At 36.9% G+C, this 21,823-nt stretch overlaps 1 protein-coding gene and 1 pseudogene across 1 annotated transcript in view; both read right to left on the bottom strand.

Moving 5' to 3' along the window:
* Znf385d (zinc finger protein 385D) overlaps positions 1–21,823 on the bottom strand; it is a 938,498-nt gene that overhangs the window by 840,199 nt on the left and 76,476 nt on the right. The gene's annotated exons all lie outside the window — the stretch shown is intronic.
* LOC114697407 lies at positions 11,959–15,420 on the bottom strand (annotated as a pseudogene).

Here is a 21,823-nt window from a genome sequence, read left to right as displayed (position 1 = left end):
ACTACTGTGGCCACATTATGTCCATAAGACAGCATCTCAAGGATTCCACCCCATTATCCACCTCTTGCACATGTCCTCCAAGAAAGATATTTATAAACTTTTATTTATGTATTCTCCCTCCCTCTCTTTCTCCTCTTTCTCTACCTCTTTTCCTCTCCTGTGGTGTGTGTGTGTGTGTGTGTGTGTGTGTGTGTGTGTGTGTGTATCAGAGGACAACTTTCAGGAGTCACTTCTCTCCTTTACCATGTAGGTTCTGGGGATCAAACTCAGATGGCCAGGCTTAGCAGCACATCTGAGGAGTAATCTTTCTGGCCCAAGAAGGACTTCTTGACTGCTTCTGGTTTAGCTGTGTGGTCCCTCAAACTTCACCTGTCCCTACCATTGTACTTGCTACATTCTGTAACAATGTTCTTGAATGATGTTTCCTGCACTGCACCAAGGGAATAACCAGAATACATTTTATTCATTCCTGTTCATCTTATGTCTAAGATAGTTTATATTAATATCAAGAATATAGGCATTCAATAAACTATCATGAAAAGGGAAGAACTAATACAGATTTAAATGCAGTCATTGGGTATATAATAGTGGGGTTGAAGAACACACAGTCACTGAAAATTAATAACAGTTCCCATTCATCACTCTGCTGTTGTGATCATTTGAGTAGATTTCCTATCTAAGCCAGCATTCTCTCATCTACTACAGGAGTAGGTCAGATCTTCAGGTAATTTGTTGAATGACTTGAACCCCATAAAAGTATTTTATTTCTTCCCTAGAAATCTTTTTGTTTTCCTTTCTAATAATGTCCTGCTCGGTATCTTTTTCTTTCTTCTTTTCCTTTTAAGACCCTTATTGAGACTAAAGTTTTATGTTTGTTAAACACGTTCTGTATCGCTAAGATGTGCACCCACTTCCCATCCAAACCTTGTTTTCTGTAAGGCAAACTTTCCTTGGATGGATGCAATATGCTTCCAGTAATTCAAGTGTTGAACAATATCATTAAGTTAATCCAGTTTAAAATTTTGTTGTTAATTCTTAAATTCTTCAAACTGCCACAACAGCCAATACTTTGTATAGGTTCAAAGGTTAGGGAATAAATATGTGTATTCTTCCTGTTCCTCCCTATAAACTCCCAGTACTTTGAGTAATATATAAAGAAAAGAGTTGACAAAATTAGCCAAATTTGAGTTACAACATGTACTCATGTTTATGATTGTTAATCTTCATTGACAAGTGAACTAGATTCAGAATCATTTAAGAGATACAGCTAGGCATATCTATGAAGGTGTTGCCTGAGATATTTAACTGAGAAAGGAAGAATCACCCTGGGTATGGCAGCACAATCACATGGCCTAAAGTCCTATGCTGAAAGAAGAGTAATAAAAGGTGACTGAGCACCAGATTCCATCCCTCTTGCAGTCTATGCTACTTCCTACCTCTGCTACGGTGCCTTCACACCCTGATGAACATATGCTACGGTGCCTTCACACCCTGACGAAGAGTATGCTATCATGCCTTCAGACCCTGATGAAGAGTATGCTACCATGCCTTTTGACCTTGATGAGCTGATGATACCATGCCTTTACACTTTGCTGAACTCGATATTATCATGCCTTCAGATCCAAAAGAGATGTATCATACCATGCTTTCATGCAATAATGAAATACATGCTATTAAGCCTTTACACCATGCTGAATAATTGTGTTTCCATGCCTTCAGACTGAAACATGTTTCCATCCCTGCACACCCTGATGAGCTGTATCCCTTCTCAAATTGTGAGCAAAAACAAACCTTAAACTGATAATTGCTTCTGTAAATTATTTTGTGTTAGTGATAAGAATGAAAATCCATCCTTTGGTCATAGATGCAAGCACCAGCTCTGTCAGGAGCATCCTGAACATTCCCCTGCTCAGGCATGGGGAGTGAGATTGGTGTGATGTTTTCTGAATTCCCCATTTCCTTCCTCTGCTAGCATCCCCTGCAGCTTACTCACTGGTGCTCTTTCTTCACGTAGGTTGGCACAAACGCAGTTCTGGACATTCTACTTCCCATGTTGTGCACTAGCCACACAGGAACATTGTAGATCTTGCTACAGCAAATGGGAAACACATGTGACTCTCTCTCTACTTACTATTTATTGCTTTAAAATCTCTGTTTTTGTTGTTTTCATAAGTACTCACAGGGAACAGATCTGCAAATCCAATATATAACAGATACTCAATCAGATAACAGTATCATAATTTTTCTTTCTTGCCAAAATCCATATACTTATGAGTGAGGGCCAGAAAATACAGAGAAAACAGCTGTGTGCAGCCTTAGGCAAAATTATGCCCCTTCTCCTCCCTCCTCCAGTACTGGAGCTTCGTGTGTCTAGACATGTGTTTCCCAGTGAGCAAAACGAATTCATTTGCCTAAGCCTTATTATCTGTAAATTAAAAAAGAATCCCCTGCCTTAGAGCATAGTTATAAAGTGAACTAAGCTTGTAGTTAACTATGATTTTTAGTCTATCACTCGGTTCAGAGATAACAGTCAACAAATATTAGCTGTTATTGTACTATTACTAAATTCTATCCATTTTTTAAAAAAAAAAAACTGACATTCCACAAATTCTCCCCATGAGACAAGTCTTTTAATAGAAATACACAATTCTAGTGATTTCTGACTCTCAAATTATTTTCCTCCTTTAGGAAGAACATAGATAATATCTTCTCAGGTTGTTTGGTGGGTCTGATATGATTTGAAGGGGACAGGGTGTGTTTGATTTATACTTCCAGGACACAGTCCATCACTGAGATAGGCTAGAAGCCTCAAGAAAGAGTTAAAGCAAAAACCACGGCTAGCTCTAGCTTTCTTATGCAGACCAGAACCCTCTGCCTAGGGAAGGTACTGCCCACAGTGGGCTCTCCTACAAAATTAAAAATCAAGAAAATGCTCCCTAGACACACACAGGTGGTCTCCCATTGGGAGCTTGACAGATGAAGTTGTTAGGGGCTTGATCTGCTCTTTAATGGGGCCTATTCTTCTCTGCCAAGTGACTTGTTTCTCTACACAGAGTTTCTCTGTGTAGCTTTGCACCTTTCCTGGAACTCACAGAGATCCATCTGCCTGGCTCTGCCTCCCGAGTGCTGGGATTAAAGGCATGCACCACCACTGCCCAGCTAAGTGACCATATTTGTTAGGTATATTTAAGCATACGTCCAAGACAATAGGAAATTATTATTCAATATCCTGTTATTACTTGGGACAAGATACTAAAACCACCATTCCATATCCACCAATAAAAGGAAATCTATAATCCTTAAAAACTAAGGCATTAGCAACAAAAACAGGATTAATACCCTATCACCAATGCTTAGCCCATCACTTATCATTCCCATCACATGGTAGACCACACAGACGCCAGTCCTTCAAGAACCATTAAACAGCACGGCTGATTTTAACTTTAAGCACACATCTAACATTAAACACTTTTACTACCACAGGAAAAAGAAAAATCAAACATGAACCGACCACAGCATGTTTTTTTTTTTTTTTTTTTTTTTGTTCTCCTTTTATACTCTTCTTCGATGAATCATTCATTCTAGGAAAAATGAAAAACATTCATAGTCATCATTTGTGAATGTTGGGGGAAAGAAGAATATTAATGATGTACAGTTAAAAAAAAGAAGATCCTTACCGGGAGATTATTCTGTCAATATCACCTCATCACATTAAAGGACAGGGAGGGGAAATGACATAAAGAAATGAATATGAAAATACAAAGATATGATAGGAAGTTAGCAAAAGGGGAAACAGAAATTGAAGGTTTAAGTTGATTTAAGTAGTAAGTTAAGCATTACTGAATGACACACTGAATGGAGGTTAGTACAGACCCAATGGGTTAAAAAATGAAAAAGTTCAGTTACTAGAAGCTGTATGGCAAAGAGAAAGTAACCCAGAGAGAAATGTGGCTACAAAGAGAAGTTCATCCTCAGACTTCCCAGGCTGGTCAGACTCTCAAGAGTGGCTTCCAAGGGCTGCTTCTTTCCTGATGCTCTGCCTCCTTCACCCTCTACCCTCATTCCCAGCTTTAGACACCAGACAGGGTCATATAAATGAAGATGGAGGCCAAAATAGGGCAACAGAAAACAACTTCTGAAAGCACAACCAAAAAATTAATCCAAAATAAAATACAATACAATAAGATTTTTAAAAATTGGAATAGGACAAAACAAACATAGGAAAAAGAGCCAAAGAAAAAGTACAAAAAACACCATATAGACACAGAGATACACACATCTACACATAAAGGAATCCCATAAAAGTTGAATGTGGAATGAACACAAGGTGTTTCTGGCAAGGCTCACGCATGTTACCTCCCGTGTCTTCTCTGAAGACTTGGTTTGAATACACACATGCACTCTGCACTGAGCATGACTGAAACACCTCAGTTCAGATTGGAGAATAGAGACTGTTGTGAACTGCAGTAATTTTACCATGCAAAGCTTTCTCATTTTACAGAAACATAGTACCTAAATTACAGGACATGAACACTCACTATTTTCCTACCATCATTCCCCAGAAGATAAATCAAAATCAGTATGTCTTTGGATTGTAGTATATTAGTATGTATGGTTTCTTTAATTTTCATTTCAGTTGCTAACTTGTTTCATTAAAATCATTTCCATGAATTCTGGCTTAGGATTAATCCCCAAACTTATTTTTGTCATTGTATAATACATATTTATGTAGAGTTCTCAGCAGTGACTATCATAAAATCAAAATACCAATTACAAAGTTGTTCCACATCCTGCAGTATCAAATATTAAGCCAAAATTTACCTATTTTCTTTGTGTGTGTGTGTGTGCGTGTGTGCGTGTGTGCATGTGCGTGTGCGTGTGCGTGTGTGTGTGTGTGTGTGTGTGTGTGTGTGTGTGTGTGTGTGTGTGTAGGCATACAGACAAAAGTTATGTTCATGGAATGAGAGGTATGCACCAGTACACCTGATTTCTTACATGGGTACTGGAGACTCAAACTCAGACCCTCATGCTTGCCTGTCAAGCACACTGTGGACTGATCAATCCCCTCATTCCCAAGATTTAATTATTCGTGTAAACAAAGCAAAACACATAAGCAAATTTGCTCTTGTCCTTAATAAATTGTAAAAATGTCTTTTGATTAATTCTTGAACTATATGCCTTTTTATATGGTGATACAACTGGTGTCACAGAGGATCTCAGTCACCAGTTGAAATATTTAAAAACCTCTGTTTTAATACCTCCTCTTTATCCATAACTTCATATATCACTTTACATTGTTTTATATCAAAAGATGCAATAATTTATTCAATTATAGTGTATTGATTGTATACTCTAATGAACTTCATATTTTAATACAAGCAAATAACATCAATCATTTATTTCTCATTAGACCCACTTAATTATAACAAATGATCATTATTTTCCTTTTAAATAGCTGAAGAAGACTGCAAACATTAGAAATTTGTCATTTTGAGTCTTCTTGATTTTATGGATATGATCTTGCTATTATAGCACAAGATGACCTCAAGCTTGAGGTCACCCTGTATCAATCTCATTGGGATAAACAGGGCATGCCCCCAAGCCTGCATCTGTATTTATCTCAATGTACCTTTTGTTCCAGATGAGGAATTTAAGATGAAGTAGAAAGAATTTTTCTAGTTGAAAAGTGACTTTTCTATTTGCTTTCCATGCTAATATTGAGTTAGAAGCTGTCTTATGTTTTTTATTGCTATGAAGAGACACCAAGACCATTGCAACTCTTCTAAAGGAAAAGATTTAACTGGGGCTGAGTTACAGTTTCAGAGGTTTAGTCCATTATCATCATGGTGGGACATAGAGCCATGCAGGCAGATGTGGTGCTAGAGAAGGAGCTGAGAGTTCTACATCTTGATCCACAGGCAGCAGAAGCAACAGTGTGCCACACTGAGCATAGATTGAGTAAAAGAGACTTCAAAGTCCACCCCCATAGTGATACACTTCCTCCAACAAGGCTACACCTACTCCAAGAAGGCTGCATGTCCTAACAGTGCCACTCCCTATTGAGTCCATTTTCTTTCAAACCACTACATTCCACTCCCTGGTTCCCATAGGCATGTAGCCATATCATAATGCAAACATTCATTCAGTACAACTTCTAAAGTCCCCATAGTCTATAACAGTCTCAACCTTATTTAAAAGTCTAAAGTTCAAACTCACTTCTGAGATTCATGCAATCTCTTAACTGTAATCCCTGTAAAATCAAAGTCAAAAAGAAAATCATATACTTCCAACATATAACGGCACAGGATGTGTTTTGGAATATTAGTTTAACTATGTAAAGATGTATTGCATTTGTTTACCTTGCCTGCCCAAGGTACCTGATTGGTCTAATAAAAAACTAAATGACCAATAGCTAGGCAGGAGGTACAAGCAAGACTTCCAGGCACAGAGAGTAAGTAGCAGGAGGTATCTAGGATTGAGGGAGACAGAGGTAAAGGAAAAGGAATAACAGGGGCCAGATAGACAGACATGGAGGAAGAAGGAAAGTAGGACATACAGAATGAAATAAAGGTAAAAAGCCCCAAGGCAAACCGTAGATGAATAGGAACAGGTTAATTAAGTTAAAAGAGTTAGTGGGACTAAACTAAAACAGAGCATTCATAATTAATAATGATTCTCCATGTCTTTATTTGGGAACTGGTTGGTGGACCAAAGGAAAATGCCAACTACAAGGATGTATATTATTGTTCCAAAATGAAGGAAAGGGATTATAGTGAGGAAATACTGGACCAAAACAAGACCAAAAATAAGCTGGGCAGACCCCAAACTCTGCATCTCCATGTTTGATGTCATGCCTGGCCTCAGAGACTTTCCTTAGCCATGGAAGTAAATTTCACAATCCATTTCTTCTGTCCTTAACTCTAAGCCAGAACCACGTGACCAAAGCTTCCAAGTTGTGCTGCTTGCTGGGGCTGGAACATGGCCCCCTTGTTCTATCACATCTTCACTGGCTTTCTCTTTTGGATGGTTTCCTTCACTGCCTGTGCTTGGCTGTCTTGAAACTGGATCTGTAGACCAGGCTTGCCTCAAACTCAGAGATCCACCAGCCTCTGCCTTATGAGTACTGGGATTATAAGGTTGTACCGCCACATTCAGCTCTAAGCTTTTCTTTAATTCCTTTTCACAAGTTGGAAACCTAGCTGGGTGGGATCTTGCTTTGAGGTCACTCCCTTTACTCAGTTTCTTAATTTGCTTATCTCCCTGAATACTGGACTTAGCTCCATTCCACTACCTGGTTCCCCGTTTCTCCTCAAATTCTATTTTTCCTTGCTCAGCTTGCTCCTTTTCACTATAAATTGCCACTAATAACCAGAGTCTATACTAAGCTGTTTTGAAATTTCCTCTGACAGCAGGATTAATTAAGCCAAATCTCTTCACTTTAGTTTCAGGCAGACTTTTTGGACACAAGATAGCCACATTCTTTATCAAAATATCACACTGTAGGCCAAATGCAAAAATCCTCCTCTGAAATCTACAAGTATTATGCAGCATTTAAAATATTCAACTGCTTTTCTAATCCAGAGTTCCAAGGTCTTTATTCATTCAAACAAAAGCATGGCCAGGCCTATCACAACAATACCCCACTCAAGGTACAAACTTCTGTTTTAGCTAGGGTTTCTATTGCTGAGAAAAAACACCATTACCATGGCAACTCTTATGAAGGTAAAGATTTAACTGGGGCTTACAGTTTCAGAGGTTTAGTCCATTATCATCATGATGGGACATGGTGGTGTGCAAACAGACTTAGTGTTGGAGAAGGAGCTGAAAGTTCTACATCTTGATCTGAAGGCAGAAGCAGCAGTCTGTGTACCAGCTGTAGCTTGAGCATAGGAGACCTCAAAGCCCATCCCCACAGTGACTCACTTCCTCCAACAAGACCATACCTACTCCAACAAGGCCACAGCTCCTAACAGTGCCACTCCCTATGGGGGCCAATTTCTTTCAAACCACCACAATAATTTACAAGAATTCACTCTCACTCAACTGGCAAAACATCTCACATAGTATATTTAAATATGAATTATATAACTATGAACTATAGTTGTCTTGCCAATCAATGTATTGGTAGCCCCAATGGAAATGCCATATCCATTGGCTAGTACCAGTCCCTTCACCACTTCCCTTCAAATCCAAACAACATCTGTTAGTTGTCATTCTCTACTCAATGTTTGATAATTTTAGGTTCTAGTCAAACATAAGAACTGGAGAAATCTGTTTTGTCTACTGGTTCACTGATTCCAGGTTCATTCATGGTGTTGAAAATTATATAACCCCCTTCATGTTTCATTGAGGATATACATACCTGATTACTCCACTTACAGACTGCTGTGTTAATTTTGTACCTTGACTTCTGTGGAACCATGCTGGAAGGAATGGAAGCTCAGCCATCATTGCAGCATACTTTGACTATATATCAGAACTTGAGCTAGAATATGTTGAATTTCTCTCATTAGTTATTTCAGTAATGACCAGACTCTTTTCCATGATGAATATTGTATACCTAGCAGCTTGTGTTTCCCTATACTCTCATTAGCCTTTGTCTTCTGATTAAATTTATTTTAACATGTGTTAGGTTATCAAGGTGGTTTAAAAATGATTAGTTATGATGAATATTTTGTAATATACCTGTTGCCCATTGTGTATTTGGAGAAATATTTAGTCATGCCTTTTTTTAGTTTTTAGTGGAGCTATTTATTTTTTATTTTTAATTTTTTATTGATTCTTTGTAGATTTTACATCATACATCCCAATACCATTCATCTCTCCATCCCCTCTCTTCCACCCTCTGCCCTTATGACTTCCCTTCTAAATCAAAGCAAAATTTTAAAATGTAGTCTAAAAATAAAACAAAACAAAAAATTCCAGCATGTAAACTGTATTGTGGCCCAGTGAGTCACACAGTATACACTTTAGTCCATATATCTTTACCTGCAAGTGTTTTTGCAATGGATCTTTGGTTTGGCATGAGGCTTCTGGCTTCTGCTACTCTATGGATCCTGGACCCTCACTGGGACTTCTGGATATACTGTTGTCCTTTGTCCTGGGGATCCTGTAGCTTTGAATCTGCAGATCTGGCCCCTCCCACACTCTAGAAGTTCATAGGGTAACAAAGACTATTGGTGTCCAACCCCTCTATGTTCTTCTCCCAGAGTTCCAGAAAAGATGCTACCAGTGGTGGATTAATCTGAAGGATACTGAATGAATCTACATACATGAAACTCTTTAGTCCATTCATTTTATTCTTCTGAGTCAATTCTCTCTCTACACAGCTTCTATTCTCTCTTACTTAGCTCCTTTCTTGTCTGATTTCTCTCTACATTTGTATGCTGTTTCCTCTATGTGCTGTCTTAATTCCTTCATCTAGTTCTGCCCCATCTAGGTTCTCATCCATCTAGTTCTTTCCCATTGTAGCTCCTTTCTCATCTCAGTTCCTCTCTTTATTCTTCTAAGTTCTCTCTCTTGTTCTTCCCCATTTAGTTCTTTCTCATCTCCTTAGTTCTTCACATCTCCTTCTTCATCTTGTTCTTCCCCATCTTCCATCTCATTCTTCTAGTACTCCTTCTCTTCCTCTTTCCTCTATCCCCAGTCAAGTTTAAATACACATACAATGTGCAATTCTCTGGCTCTGCTGCTTTCTGGCCAGGCGGGGCAAGTCTGTTCAGTGGCTAGGCAACATGTGGCACAGCTAGTTGTACCTGATAAGTAAAAGCTTTTTAGTTCTGGGTTAATTGTTAGAGGCAGATCTAGAATTAGAGATAACACCTGGAGGAGAGGAGGGTTAGGCTTAATTAGCATATCCGCCATGCCTCCATTAACAGATAGTCTGGTTGCTTATTTGTCTGCAGTCAGTTCTTAGAAAGTCTGAGAAGTATCTCAGATAAGATACTTTCATCCTGAGAAGGTCTTGGCCGGATGTTGCTAATGATGATAATTACAGAAATTAGGGGTCTGGCTGTGTGACTGCTTTTAGCACTGTTGGGAGAAATATATCTAAATACTTTAAATGTATAGGGGAAATTGTGCTCAATGAATGATCAAACACACTGTTCTATGAATGGAAAGGCTACGATAAAACACAAGAAATTCATAGCAGGACAGCTAATATTCAAAAGCCAATATCACCAAGACTCCTTAAGCCTTGGTTATCCTCTGGAAATGCCCTTTGTCATAGTCAGCTGAATTCCTACTTTATATCTCTGTGTCCCACAGCAATAGATGAGATTGATGTTGGAGCGGGCTAAATCATAGCCCTGGTACTGTGACTGGGTGGTGACTGGGTTGGTCAGCCTGCCAGCTTTTCCTCATCCTGGCCACCAGGGTCAGCTCTCCAGCATTGCCCCAGGTAGCTCATTTAGCTAGCAAACAAGGAGCAGGGCCACTTCTGCTTTCATGACCTTGGTTCTAGCTCACCCAAACTCAAACCACCAGAGCCAGCTCTACCATTCTCTCGCCCCTGAGACCTGCTCTCTCACCTACTACAGTTGGCAGGGTGGGTGGAGGAGGTCATATTCCCCCCACCCACACCTGGCACTTGTGGGTGGTGGCAGGGGCCAATCTCCTGCTCAATTACACCTTTGCCAACGGGGACATCTCTAGTGTGGAGCTGTTTATTTTATTAAATGAAATAAAATTTTTCTTTCACTAAGTTCGTTTGGAATATTTTACCACAGGAATAGAAAGCAAACTAGGAAATCTAATCCACTAAGTGGGTCTAATTGGGTTGTGATAGCCTTTAGGGTTTTACACACACACACACACACACACACACACACACACACACACACACAATATCAAAATATCAGTTGAAACACTTTGGTTTATTTTTCCTATTTGGATGAAACCTCTTTCTGCATAATTGCACTAGCTAGGACTTCTGTTACTTTCAACACGGGCAGTGACAGTGGGGATTCTCTTATTCTGGATCTTAAAGATTCTAGCTTTGCATCACTAATAATATATTATTTGGGTTTGTAACATATGGGCTTTCATGTGTTGAGGTACATTCCTTTTAACCTAGTTGTTGGTAGTTTTTATTAACCATGAATGGATATGGATTTTGTCAAATGATTTTAACTATTGGGATGATAATATAATTTCTGACTCTCCTTATGGTTAATATAGTTGAGTTTTTTTAAATTTATGAATGTTGAACCATACTTGCATTCCTAAGGAACATCCCACTTGATAATAATAATTGATTTTTTTTTAAATGAGAACTTGGTTTGCAAAAGTTTCTTGAGATTTTTGGTAAAACCTTCAAGTTTCCCTTTGGTTTTCTTGTTTGGCTTTCATACCAGGAAAAGCTGGCCACTAAATGAGCAGAGCAGACTCTCATCCACCGTACCTTGAGGAAGGTTGGAATCAGTTATTCTTGAACAATCTGTAGAATTCAGACTTGAAATAGGCACTAGGTTTCTTCTTAGTAGGTTACATTCACTATTTTTTACTTGCAAATGTTTTTTCATACAATATATTCTGATTATGGTTTTTCCTTCCCCAGTTCCTTCCAGATCCTTCACACTTCTCCACTCACCCAAATCCACATCCCTTCTTTCTCATTATAACATGAAGAGGCATCTAAAATAACAATAAAAATAAAATAAAAACAAATAAACCATAATAAGAAAATCCAAACAGAAGAAAAAGCAAAGCACCTAAATTCCTTTGCAATCATGATTCAGCTGTACATTTATTTAGAGGTAAAATCATTAAGAATTTTCTCTCCCTGTGAGATTTTGTACTTATTTTGAGAAAATTGCTTTTGGTAAACATATTTCTGGATAACATTATTTCATGGTGCATTAATTAAATTAGTAATCAGTTAAGTGGAAGGCTATTATATGAAATTTTATATTGTACATATTAATAAATTTCTAATATATCTTTTATTAAGTGAGGATCTTATTAAATGTTATTACTAGAATGCTTTAATTGACTTGGTGTATAATTTGCAAGTAACTTCAACTTTATACTATTATTTACAGCAGTTACACTCATCAAATTCCTTCACGGTTTTATTATTCTACCCAGAACTCAGTGACTCCTTTTAGATACTGTACTTTATATCATGGGTCTGTTTGTTCTTCTCTTTACCAGAAATACTTTCTCTAGGTGATGTAAGAGTTTATTACAAATCTGGTAACTAAATGATTTACATTGTAGGTATTAATCTTAATTATGTTCTTTCATTATAGAAAAAATGAAATTTTGATTTTCTTTTCTTATATATTTCTTTCTACTTTTTTATATTGAGAAATATGGTTTTCTCCAATTACTTTTCAAAGATTTTAATAACACAATGTTGGATTTATAAAATCAATCTGAAACTCATTAATATTCCCTAACAACTACATCCATATGCTTGCTCTCCTGTTTTCTTGGAGGCACGGGAAACTGGAGCATCTAACTTTTGCCTCTGCCATATTCCCTAAAAGTTAAGCAAATTTTAGTGTTGGTTTCCAACTGACTAATTCTGTCCTATTAAAATTATTTTCAACACATCCACTGTTTCCCACTTCATCATGCTCTGAGTTATAGCATAATTCTGAAAGGCTTGGGAGTGTTTTATTATTGTTAAATAAGGAATGTGGAAAGTTTACCATTTGAGTCTTAATATTATATGTATGTAGAATATTCTGGCTATTGTTTTAAGATGTTAGAAAAAAATTCTGAAAAACTGAGTTGTTATATTGGATTTTTACTGGATACCATTTGTTGAAGTATGTAGATTATAAAATGGGTCACATAAAACTATAGAAAGTTCTACAATTTTAATTTTGAAATTCATATGGCCATGTTTTCTTCAAATAGAGTCATAAAATTTTGCTTCCATAAAAAAATATTTTCTGCACTCTAAGTGATGCTTCTACAGAGCTGGGGATCAAGCCAGGCCCCTTGACCACATGGGTAAGCTGCTGCCTCTGGCGGCCATCCCTGCTTTCTACATTGATAGTTAGAAATTACAAAAGATCTGCCTGAAATTTTTCTTTCCTTAGAAAAGTTTACATTTTATTCCTTTATCTATTGAGAATTTTTATTTTTTTCTCTAGCATGTCCGAGAGCCTCTATTCCTTTGTATAGCCCCACACTTTGTTGCCAGCCACTTTTGGAGCAGGTGCTTTCTGGGCTGGGGTTTCCTGACGCTTCTGACATTTTCAGGAGGCACTGCCTTCTGGTCTGCAGCCTCTGGGCCATAATCTTCTTGCCTGGAACTGTCACCTTTGTGGCTGGAACGTTAACTTTAGTGGCAGCAGTTGCTGGACCAGCAATGGCTGCCTTAGCAGCAGGTGATTTGGGGGAGAAGCTTTCGGGATAGCCACTCTTTGAAGTTTCTTGACTTTGTTCTCAATTACTGCTCCTCATTTTCTTTGCCTTCATCACTTTTAAATGGTCAAAAACTGACATCTTGTCCTTGCTTTCTCTGGCATTGTCTTGTATTGATATCTGCCTTCTCCCAAGCTTTTCCTATAGACTTCTGGCAGGCACTGTGTGGGAACTTGAGGATGAAGTCACTGACCTGTGTGCATTTGAAAGGCATGACCTGTCTTCTCACCAGAGGGCATGATCCACTGATTAAAGGCCTGTTCTGACCAATAGCAACTACAATCATGACCAGCTTTCCAGCTTGAGGGCAAAGAAGAAATAGACGACCCAAACAACCACCAGGAAGCACCTGAACATCATGTAAGCAGTGTTAGCTGAGTATTTGAGAATTTCATATTGTATACAATGAAATATGCTCATGTCTGCTGCTAATTTCCCCTATCCAGTTCTTCATGATCATCTCCCTTCCTGGCTTCATATCTTTTTACTTTAAAGCCCATTGAATCTAGTTAGTGCTGCCCAAATGTGCAACAATCTTTAGAAATGACACACATTCAAGCAGATTAAGCAATATTCCACTGAATGATGAAGAAATAAAAACAGGAAATCAAAACGCCCCTGAAAGAAAGTGAAAACAAGCCTCCAGGGTTTGTACTGTTGACTATACCTATAATTCCATTCCTCTATGGGGGGCATAAACGGTGCTGAAACAAAGCCAAGACATAATTTTAAGTAGAAGCTGCTATAAATATCTGAGTTCCAGCTCTCCAAAACAATAACTGCTTATATTATCTCTGTTCCAGGGTCCTGTTTTCAATTTTTTAAAACTTCTATAGGAGGACATTAAGTCAAATTGTATAGAGACAACCACCTGACTGCCTTACCTGTTGGGACAATTACTGAGTGAACCCCTGTGTAAGCAGAGGCCAGCAGCCCCCGCACCTGTGTGTGCTTCCTTTATCTTTTTATATTGAAGCACTTGCCAGTTGATCATCTTCCATCTATTATAAATCTCCCCAGGAAGTGTCCACTAAGTCCCGCATACCTGGTCCTGCCCTTCATCTGCATGTGTCATTATAATTTCATTACCCTAAAGAAAGCAAACCCCATTATTAGGGCATCCCAAAATACATAGAAAATGTATTTTTCTGGTTACATTAATTCCTAATTTTGTCTTTCTCCCCTTCCCCACACAAATTCAATAAATTATACATCTTCTCTTTAATTTATAAACTTCAGATATCCTTTTTCTAGCAACTAAAGCTACTGCTTTCCCATCAGCCATTTGGTATTTTGCTTTTTGGTCAGGACTGTCTTCTCAGCAATAGACTTTAGCATTAGCAAGGCCATGTACCCCATGTTTACAGCACAGAACCATTAAGTAAGAGACAAAGAGGATGAGATGCAGTCACACATTCTATCAACAACTCCCTGGGCTTTGAGCTATAAACACCAATCTAAAGCTCTACTGGCATTTCTTCCAATGCCTTCTGACCTGTTCACTTTATCCAGGCTAAATTTTCAGTCAATGATTTTGTATATTGTGACTCAACTGATCTGTCCTTCATTGAGGTTGAGTGTTTATTGATATTTTTATTTACTAATTTATTATATTTTCTTTGAAAAGATGTATTCAGGATATTGTGTCGTTATCACAAATATAACATGAATATGACTCAGTTACTGCTTTGCATACCATTGTTTCATAGTATTCAGTGTTGCTTCAGAAAATTCTGTTGGGTAGATTATTTTTGTTTGTTTTAGGTTGCAGGAAACTATAGAAATGTCTCCACTTTATAGAAGGTGAATGAAGCTCTGTCCCCACAACTCACTCCTAACAGCAGTCCTTTGTACAAGCATAATTAATCTTATGAATGAAATGATATCATTTCAAACGTCTTCCACTGTATCTCTCCTGATGAGAAAACTCTTCTTAGGAATAGGTTTCTTATCCCATCACTGGGGAACTCTCTCTCTCTCTCTCTCTCTCTCTCTCTCTCTCTCTCTCTCTCTCACACACACACACACACACACACACACACACACACACACACACACACACACACACTTCACAATCCTAAGTGGCTTAAAGAGTGAATAAAAGAAATAAAATAGAATAAAACATAAAATCCCAAGTTAGAGGAAGCTGGGTTTGGAAGCTCGCACTAGTGATCACAGCTGCTTTTTGGTATGCATGCCAGCTAGCTTTAGCATCTGCTTTCCTAACTGCGAGAGCAACAGGGTGATACAAAACCCTATACTGTTCTAAGAATCCAAAATATTAGGTGAAATGTGAGCAGAATTAAATTCCAACATATATTGGCATCCATCATGAAGTTACTAAATTATAAAACTTTAATCTTATACAACTACTAGTGTCTGTGTTTTAAAGGAGTGTTCAGCATATCAATTCCAAGTTTTAAATACAGAACAGAGGCATAGCTACTCATCTGTGTACACACACACACACACACACACACACACACACACACACAGAGTGCATGCTCTCATGCACACACAACCTTTCTCTATAGGACATAATTGGTTTCAATGTTTGCTTATGGCCTATTAATTTCTTGTATTGGTAGTGAGAAAGTTCCAGTGTTGCTATTAATGGGAAAGTCAACATGCTGTAATGAAAATAGCAAGTGTTTGGAATTGCATACAAGAGGTCTTTCTCCACACTTAATAACAAACTATAAAGCTTTGACACTTTCCCAGAGCCCAGGTAAGTTACAGTCAAATAGAATGAAATTATCTGCAATATACTAAGGTTTAATATTTGTGAAGATAAAGGTAACATTGAGAAAAAATAGCAACATTCTGATAAAAACACATGAGTTATAGATCTCATTATCAAGCATCACGCTACGGACAGAAAGTAATGAGAAGCCCTGTCTTACATGCATTCAAAGGTGGTGATTGGCAAAAAATATGTATCAAATCAAATCAAATAAATATTCTTCAGTATCAATAAATAATACTCCATTGTATATACAGCTATGTCTATCCACATACATATTCATATAGCTGTATGTATATATAATCAATCCATCCATATATATGTTTATATGTATACATGCGTATGTACATAAATACACACATATACATACACAAACATATAAACAGACATACACACACACACATACACACACACACACACACACACACACACACACACATATATATATACATATACACATATATACCCGGCACATTTTCTTGATCCATTCATTCACTTATGGGCATTTTAATTGTTTTTAAATCTTGGTTATCATGAACAGTAGCACACAAAAGTAGAGGAACAGATTTCTCTATTGTCTGCTGACTTTGATTCTTTGGTGAAAACACTTGAGGAAGACATAAATAAGTACAGAGATATCCCATTCTCAGTATTGAGAGATTTAATATTATCAAACTTCATTTATAAAAAATATAAATGAAGACAATGAAAACTCAGTAAAAACCACAATAGATATTGTGACAACAAAATCACAACAGAAAGAATGCAAACTCAATAAAAATCACAATAATTTTCCCCTAAAATAGAAAAATAAAACTAAAATTTGTATGGAACTAGGAAAGTATCAAAATAGTTAAGGGAACCCTGAAAAAGATGAAAAAGCTGGAGCCATTATACTGTGAAAATGCAACTGATAGAATCAAGCTATAGTCACTAAGCAGAATAGCGGTATTAGCATAAGAAAGACACACATACCAAAAAATTGCCCAGAAATACATCTCTATCTCTAGTCAGATATTTTACAGATATTTCAAGGATACACAATAGAATTGAATCTTCACTAAATATCAGTGGGAACTGGATAGCCAGTGGATCCATATCTACTTTGGATGTGAAGAAAAATGGAACTAAATCCCTTCTCATACTAATATACAAAAGATAACTCCAAAGGTATTAAAGACTTTAATAATTGAAACCATGAAAATACTAGAAGAAAACAGGGATAAGGAAACCCATGAAGTAAGCTTGGCTAATAATATTTTCAAAGATAACTGCAATCAATGGAAAAACATGAAAAATAGACCAGTGGGACTTCATTAAACTAAGAAACATCTACACATCAAAGAAAATAATCCATACACTGAAGACTCAACATGCCAACACACAAACTGACACAAAAGATTTGTGAACACTCTATCAGGGTGAATGCATAACTTATACAAAAACCTATAAACAACAGAACAAGTTAATTTTAAGAATAAACACTTGAATAAAAACTTCTAAAGACAAAATAATGCCTATTGATATACAAAATATAGGTTGTTTTGTTGTTGTTTTGTTTTGTTTGAGACAGGGTCTGTCTCTCTCTCTGTCGTAGAACAAACATCACTAATTGTCATGGAAAAATTCCCTTGACTTATTACCTCACACCTATTAGAATGGATATTATCAAAAAGACAAAATAAGAGCTGGGCGGTGGTGGTGCACGTCTTTAATCCCAGCACTTGGGAGGCAGAGGCAGGAGGATAATTGTGAGTCGAGGCCAGCCTGGTCTACAGAGTGAGATCCAGGAAAGGCACAAAGCTACACAGAGAAAACTTGTCTTGAAAAAAAAAAAAAAAAAAGACAAAATAAGAAACACTGGTGAGAACTTGGAGAAAAGAGAAAACTTGAATAATTTTTCTTGGAGCCATTGTTTTAAACACTATGGATGTTTCCTTCAAAAAGAGATGCCACTCCTGCATGGTCCATGTGTCCAGTAATCCCCTTTAGAGAATGAATAAGGATAGTTAAAAGAGAGACAGAAAGATCCAAAGTTGAAAAATGTCAGCAGTACATCAAAGATAGGTTTCTTTCCATATATTCCTTAAAGTACTTTTCACCGTATTTAAGACACCAATCACCATATGTGTCCATCAATGGATAAATGCATAAGCCTTATATATATGTAATATTTTATGAATGTAATATGAATATATATCAATTAAAAATGTAGTCATTTGCAACAATAGAGATGAACGTGAAGAGTACCCTATCAAACCATGTGAGCTGAACACAAGAAGACAAATTTCTCATTATCTACCTATGTATGAAATTTAAAAACCCTAAATTCATAGAAGACAATAGAATGATCATTATCACAGCCTGGGAGTAAGTTCAATGTTTTAAAAGATATTGGCTAAGTAATACAAAATTTTATCTGGGGAAAATATATCAACTAATGTCATGGTTTTAGTAATTAATACTAATAATATATGTAATGAATCAAGAGACTTTTAACTTTCATTTCCCTGATGAATATTAATGTTCATTCCAGAACAGCCAGAGCTACAGAGAGAACCTGCCTCAAACAAACCAAACATTATATAACAAACAAAACAAAATAATAATAATATAGTAAAATTCTTGAAGATCACTAACAAGATAAATCTTAAGTATTTTCACCTCAGAAAATAAGCATGTAAGGTTACATTATATATTTTAATTAACTAGTCTTAGTCATTTCAGAATTTACATATGTCTTAAAGCATCATGTTTTATGTAATAAATAAATATTATTTTATCAATTTTTATCTGGCAATTGAGTGAGAAAGAACATGATAAATTTTTGGAAAAAAAACCTATTCAGACACAAATTAAAGAAAAACTTCTGTAAATGGACTAACAAGTTATATATTAAAAATTCAGTTGACTCTTCTATCTTGACTCATCCTTTTCCATTGCTCAGAAGAAAATATTATTATGATTTTAGGGTATTTCATCTCAAACTACTGCACATGAGTTTGGCTTAGCTGGAAAAATGTATATTATGGTTTTGAGGTTATTTTTTCTATGCATATTTCAATAGTGTATGTATATTTTTATTTATTCAGAGCACATTCATTTATTCACGCTATTTAGTGACATTTACCTTGTTTCCATGTTTGTATCATGTAAAGCATGCTAATATTACAGTTGTTTATGTACCTACCAGACCAAGGAGCTTTATCTATCCTATAAGCTGAGCCTCCACTTCCAGATTTCAGCAATACAAAATTTCAATGACACTGTCTGGACACTTATCTCCAAAATTAATTTATAAATATGTGCCACTCCTTAGCACTGTGAAAGAGGTTCTATACTCCCTATCCTTAACAATACTTAACACCAACATGATCTTAAACATCTTGTTTGTTGTGTATGTATGTTTCTCATTGTGGTTGCAATTTATGTCTCTATTATCTAATTCATAATAGAGCTCCAGATGAATTATATGTGTCTACAAAACACATTCATTTTCTTCTCATGTGTTTTGTTCCTACTCACTCTTCTTTGGTTGGTTTTGTTCAGTGTGGGGGTATCTTCCAATGCTTACAGTTGACAGAAGATTGATCCACAAGAAGGAAAGAAGGAAATCCAGTTCCACATTCCTTAGTTAGCTGGGCTGGTTCAAATTTCTAGAGTCTAACAGTGGCCAGTGAGACAAAGTACAGTACAATTTTAGGGGAAAAAAGTTTTCTGGTAACAATTATCCCAATTTCATGTGCACAATAAAGCTTAAGGCATGACTACATAGAAGCTTTTTTTTTTGCAAAGTACATGTTACCTCTACTATGAAAATGGGTTCTGTAGCCTAGAGTCTGGTGTGGTCTCATTCATATAGATAGTATAAAGGTCATCAGGCTTTAACGTATATGTGACATCTCTTCTAAGGATGGGTTCCTACTGACCAAGAAGCAAGGCTCAAGATAAAAGTTCTAGGGAGGAAGAATTTGGGATAAACATAATAGTCTGGAGGATTCAGATGTAACCAGTTCCTACAGACAGCACAGATTATCAGGGTATTAGCTATGTCAACTCCCAGCCTTCTGGGTGGAAAACAGGTATACATCGTATACATGACTTTTGTTGAAGAGACAAGCTTGGATGCTTAATATTTTTGGTTTCTCTAGTGCTGTGAGCTTCTATCTTCTATATTTCAGTTTTTGAGATAGAGTTCCCCTCTGTAGCCCAGGATGGCCTTGAACACATGGGCCTCCAGCAGCCTCTGTAGTGCTGGAGCTACCAACGTCCTCCACCAAATGTGCCCAACTCACTCTTGCCTACAGCACCATTATACTTTGTGCATTTTTACATTTATGTCAAGATCAGCCTCAGAGAGTAAAACCCTGGGGTGTTTTTGCACCCATACTGCATTTGCAAATGGTTTTGCTTATTATTCTGACCATGCTCTTCTATTAGGATTAGTTAAAACTTCATTTCAGATGGGCCATCCTTGTTGGGCTCTTCAGTTGGATCACATGGAGTCTGCAGATTTGGTGAGACCTAAGAGGCTGTCATTTGCATATAGACCCATTTCTGTCTAAACACTTTGCAGACTCTTTAAGATTAGTTTAATATTTTTCTACCGAGGTTTTACATTTCTTTCATCAAAGTTTTTCTTAGTTACTTAAAATTTGTTTTTATTTTAGATTAAAATTTAAATTGTGGTCTTGTTGCACTATCTAAAGAAATGTGATGTCTTTAGTAGCCATGACAGGAAGCTTTCTTCTATCTTTAGTCTTATAAGAGTGTTAATCACAGAAAGGTGTAAGATTTTAATTAATTCTCTAATCCAAATTTAAAAGGAGACAGTTAATCTTTTTTGTTAATGTTGCTAACTTAATTGCATTGTGATGAAAAGAAAATGTGTACATACTGATTCTCTGCTAGTCAGGAATGCTGGCCCCCACCTCAGGTACTGCCACTTCCCCCCAGCCTGCCTTCTCTGCTTCATGGATAAGTCTGCCAGCTTTTCATGCAGCTGAGGGTAAACCCTGTTTCCCAATCTCCCTTACAGTAACACACACTGTGTTTCTTAATCTGGCTTCAATGAGCACCCGTCCTGTGCATGATCTTGGTTGTATCCCCAGCTCCTATCCCAGTTTCATAAACACACAGCCTCTCAGAAGCAAGTATCACCTCCGAGGAAACGTAGCAGGTACCCAGGACACATGCACTCTCAATTCTTCCATACATGATTCCTCCTTCATTTCCTGCCTGCATGGCTTTCCTTGGAATTTTACCACTCTGCCTGGACATCGAAAATTACTTTAAAAACAACATTGTCTGCACTTTATTGGCTTTTCTTTTCCATGAGAGTTCATCTATTTCCTCACTATGTTGCTTTAATTACAGTTAAACCACTAATATGGTCTTTATAATGTTATGTACATTATAATAAATAAAGTTTTAACGTTGAAAACCATTTGACCTCAATTACAATTTTCCATTTCCACAGTTTTTCATACTTAATTATGTAATTCCTGTTGAAAAGATCAAGAAAAACACTCAGAGCAGGCATTTTTGTCTTCCTAAGAGAACAGCCCCATATGTATTTTCCTACTGGGGATGACATCCTATTGGGTATATGTTTTAAAGACTTCAAACCATACAATTATTTTAATAAATAGAATCTAAAAACCTAGGTTGCTTTATACTTAATACTCAATTATAGTC

Source organism: Peromyscus leucopus, chromosome 9 (assembly GCF_004664715.2).
Source record: "Peromyscus leucopus breed LL Stock chromosome 9, UCI_PerLeu_2.1, whole genome shotgun sequence".
In the NCBI taxonomy this organism is placed as follows: domain Eukaryota; kingdom Metazoa; phylum Chordata; class Mammalia; order Rodentia; family Cricetidae; genus Peromyscus; species Peromyscus leucopus.
Note: the sequence above shows the minus strand (reverse complement) of the source record. Positions and strands in the feature narration are given on the sequence as shown.